Source organism: Chanodichthys erythropterus, chromosome 9, assembly GCF_024489055.1.
Source record: "Chanodichthys erythropterus isolate Z2021 chromosome 9, ASM2448905v1, whole genome shotgun sequence".
Classification (NCBI taxonomy): domain Eukaryota; kingdom Metazoa; phylum Chordata; class Actinopteri; order Cypriniformes; family Xenocyprididae; genus Chanodichthys; species Chanodichthys erythropterus.
The window spans coordinates 29055593-29060729 of NC_090229.1; positions in this window are offsets into that span (position 1 = coordinate 29055593).

A 5137-nucleotide genomic window follows, 5' to 3' on the forward strand; every position below is an offset into this window, starting at 1 on the left:
TTTATAGAAAAGAGGTTGAGTTTTGCCTGTAGCTCACTTCCTCATTAAAACTACCCCAAAGAGAAGCACTTATGAACACAGGACCAATCAATGCTCCCATTTGAAGTAATCTTAATGTGTTGAACTCTGTGTTTAATTGACCATTGCATGGAGAAAGCAGTGTTGAGTTCCAGAAGTCTCCTGAAGCACTGATCACTTGAAACTACCCCAACAAATAGCACTTACCAAATACAACAGACAAGTCAGTGCCATTGTGAGGGTACCGATAGTGACAGTAGAAGCAGCTGAAAATCTTGTCCAGTGTATAGCCAGAAACTTGGTAGGATGCAGGACGAGATCATTTGCAGTCAGAGATGTTGCCTGAATTTAGGAAGAGCTGGTCTGAGCCATGTGGTTTACCAGCACGCAATATAAGGGTGTCCATGCCCCCTTGGCTACGCCATGGTCGTTGACACTCTGCTTTTCTGTGAAGCCAATCAAGTTTTGATTGCTGTGTTAACATCTTTGGAACGACTCAGTATTTTCAGCATGGGTGGACTTTTTACACATTTAAAGCACTTCATGCAAATGCAACAATTACAAACTTTCCCCCTGAATTTAGTCCAGAGTCATTTTAAAAGGAAAGACCTACACTAAATACAAAAACAGGAAAAGGCAGACCAAACCTCTTGGTTTAAAACAGCACCCTCTAGTGTTTACACTGGGTATGCTGCAACACCATCATGACTGAGCTATAGAGAAGCAATTGTTCTTAAATTAGGAATGCTTCTCTTTGTAGTCATCTCAAGGGGCTCTTTAAAATGTAAGAGATCTGATAAAAAGTGAACACAAGGGAGACAGTCAGCAAATATTTACCCCAACTTGATAGCACTTTCTACTTTGGTTGAAAAGAAAGATGCTAAAGTTAGAGTAGATATCAAATGATTCTCAGTCAAAATGGCAAGGAAAGGAAAATTGGCTGCTGAATAGGATTCAAAAGTGTGTTCAAATATTGTTAGCACTTGAAAGATACAAGTTGAATGGATAGGTAAAAAGCAAAGAACTACAATAAATACAAAAGCAGAGAGTGGCAGGCCAAGCCTCTAGGTAAAACAGCACCCTCTAGTGTTTACACTGAATTTGCTTTTGCTGTGATGGCAATGGAAGAAGCACAGGATGAAAAGTGGACACAGGGGAGTCAGTCGGCAAATATTTACCCCAACTTGATAGCACTTTCTACTTTGGTTGAAAAGAAAGATGCTAAAGTTAGAGTAGATATCAACTGGTTTTCAGTCAAGAGGGTAAGGAAATGAAACATGGCTGCAGAGGATGCAACACAGAGTCCAAATGTTACTCCAAGTTAGCACTTATATCATTGGAAATGACTGAAAAATGAAATTTTATAGAAAAGAGGTTGAGTTTTGCCTGTAGCTCACTTCCTCATTAAAACTACCCCAAAGAGAAGCACTTATGAACACAGGACCAATCAATGCTCCCATTTGAAGTAATCTTAATGTGTTGAACTCTGTGTTTAATTGACCATTGCATGGAGAAAGCAGTGTTGAGTTCCAGAAGTCTCCTGAAGCACTGATCACTTGAAACTACCCCAACAAATAGCACTTACCAAATACAACAGACAAGTCAGTGCCATTGTGAGGGTACCGATAGTGACAGTAGAAGCAGCTGAAAATCTTGTCCAGTGTATAGCCAGAAACTTGGTAGGATGCAGGACGAGATCATTTGCAGTCAGAGATGTTGCCTGAATTTAGGAAGAGCTGGTCTGAGCCATGTGGTTTACCAGCACGCAATATAAGGGTGTCCATGCCCCCTTGGCTACGCCATGGTCGTTGACACTCTGCTTTTCTGTGAAGCCAATCAAGTTTTGATTGCTGTGTTAACATCTTTGGAACGACTCAGTATTTTCAGCATGGGTGGACTTTTTACACATTTAAAGCACTTCATGCAAATGCAACAATTACAAACTTTCCCCCTGAATTTAGTCCAGAGTCATTTTAAAAGGAAAGACCTACACTAAATACAAAAACAGGAAAAGGCAGACCAAACCTCTTGGTTTAAAACAGCACCCTCTAGTGTTTACACTGGGTATGCTGCAACACCATCATGACTGAGCTATAGAGAAGCAATTGTTCTTAAATTAGGAATGCTTCTCTTTGTAGTCATCTCAAGGGGCTCTTTAAAATGTAAGAGATCTGATAAAAAGTGAACACAAGGGAGACAGTCAGCAAATATTTACCCCAACTTGATAGCACTTTCTACTTTGGTTGAAAAGAAAGATGCTAAAGTTAGAGTAGATATCAAATGATTCTCAGTCAAAATGGCAAGGAAAGGAAAATTGGCTGCTGAATAGGATTCAAAAGTGTGTTCAAATATTGTTAGCACTTGAAAGATACAAGTTGAATGGATAGGTAAAAAGCAAAGAACTACAATAAATACAAAAGCAGAGAGTGGCAGGCCAAGCCTCTAGGTAAAACAGCACCCTCTAGTGTTTACACTGAATTTGCTTTTGCTGTGATGGCAATGGAAGAAGCACAGGATGAAAAGTGGACACAGGGGAGTCAGTCGGCAAATATTTACCCCAACTTGATAGCACTTTCTACTTTGGTTGAAAAGAAAGATGCTAAAGTTAGAGTAGATATCAACTGGTTTTCAGTCAAGAGGGTAAGGAAATGAAACATGGCTGCAGAGGATGCAACACAGAGTCCAAATGTTACTCCAAGTTAGCACTTATATCATTGGAAATGACTGAAAAATGAAATTTTATAGAAAAGAGGTTGAGTTTTGCCTGTAGCTCACTTCCTCATTAAAACTACCCCAAAGAGAAGCACTTATGAACACAGGACCAATCAATGCTCCCATTTGAAGTAATCTTAATGTGTTGAACTCTGTGTTTAATTGACCATTGCATGGAGAAAGCAGTGTTGAGTTCCAGAAGTCTCCTGAAGCACTGATCACTTGAAACTACCCCAACAAATAGCACTTACCAAATACAACAGACAAGTCAGTGCCATTGTGAGGGTACCGATAGTGACAGTAGAAGCAGCTGAAAATCTTGTCCAGTGTATAGCCAGAAACTTGGTAGGATGCAGGACGAGATCATTTGCAGTCAGAGATGTTGCCTGAATTTAGGAAGAGCTGGTCTGAGCCATGTGGTTTACCAGCACGCAATATAAGGGTGTCCATGCCCCCTTGGCTACGCCATGGTCGTTGACACTCTGCTTTTCTGTGAAGCCAATCAAGTTTTGATTGCTGTGTTAACATCTTTGGAACGACTCAGTATTTTCAGCATGGGTGGACTTTTTACACATTTAAAGCACTTCATGCAAATGCAACAATTACAAACTTTCCCCCCTGAATTTAGTCCAGAGTCATTTTAAAAGGAAAGACCTACACTAAATACAAAAACAGGAAAAGGCAGACCAAACCTCTTGGTTTAAAACAGCACCCTCTAGTGTTTACACTGGGTATGCTGCAACACCATCATGACTGAGCTATAGAGAAGCAATTGTTCTTAAATTAGGAATGCTTCTCTTTGTAGTCATCTCAAGGGGCTCTTTAAAATGTAAGAGATCTGATAAAAAGTGAACACAAGGGAGACAGTCAGCAAATATTTACCCCAACTTGATAGCACTTTCTACTTTGGTTGAAAAGAAAGATGCTAAAGTTAGAGTAGATATCAAATGATTCTCAGTCAAAATGGCAAGGAAAGGAAAATTGGCTGCTGAATAGGATTCAAAAGTGTGTTCAAATATTGTTAGCACTTGAAAGATACAAGTTGAATGGATAGGTAAAAAGCAAAGAACTACAATAAATACAAAAGCAGAGAGTGGCAGGCCAAGCCTCTAGGTAAAACAGCACCCTCTAGTGTTTACACTGAATTTGCTTTTGCTGTGATGGCAATGGAAGAAGCACAGGATGAAAAGTGGACACAGGGGAGTCAGTCGGCAAATATTTACCCCAACTTGATAGCACTTTCTACTTTGGTTGAAAAGAAAGATGCTAAAGTTAGAGTAGATATCAACTGGTTTTCAGTCAAGAGGGTAAGGAAATGAAACATGGCTGCAGAGGATGCAACACAGAGTCCAAATGTTACTCCAAGTTAGCACTTATATCATTGGAAATGACTGAAAAATGAAATTTTATAGAAAAGAGGTTGAGTTTTGCCTGTAGCTCACTTCCTCATTAAAACTACCCCAAAGAGAAGCACTTATGAACACAGGACCAATCAATGCTCCCATTTGAAGTAATCTTAATGTGTTGAACTCTGTGTTTAATTGACCATTGCATGGAGAAAGCAGTGTTGAGTTCCAGAAGTCTCCTGAAGCACTGATCACTTGAAACTACCCCAACAAATAGCACTTACCAAATACAACAGACAAGTCAGTGCCATTGTGAGGGTACCGATAGTGACAGTAGAAGCAGCTGAAAATCTTGTCCAGTGTATAGCCAGAAACTTGGTAGGATGCAGGACGAGATCATTTGCAGTCAGAGATGTTGCCTGAATTTAGGAAGAGCTGGTCTGAGCCATGTGGTTTACCAGCACGCAATATAAGGGTGTCCATGCCCCCTTGGCTACGCCATGGTCGTTGACACTCTGCTTTTCTGTGAAGCCAATCAAGTTTTGATTGCTGTGTTAACATCTTTGGAACGACTCAGTATTTTCAGCATGGGTGGACTTTTTACACATTTAAAGCACTTCATGCAAATGCAACAATTACAAACTTTCCCCCTGAATTTAGTCCAGAGTCATTTTAAAAGGAAAGACCTACACTAAATACAAAAACAGGAAAAGGCAGACCAAACCTCTTGGTTTAAAACAGCACCCTCTAGTGTTTACACTGGGTATGCTGCAACACCATCATGACTGAGCTATAGAGAAGCAATTGTTCTTAAATTAGGAATGCTTCTCTTTGTAGTCATCTCAAGGGGCTCTTTAAAATGTAAGAGATCTGATAAAAAGTGAACACAAGGGAGACAGTCAGCAAATATTTACCCCAACTTGATAGCACTTTCTACTTTGGTTGAAAAGAAAGATGCTAAAGTTAGAGTAGATATCAAATGATTCTCAGTCAAAATGGCAAGGAAAGGAAAATTGGCTGCTGAATAGGATTCAAAAGTGTGTTCAAATATTGTTAGCACT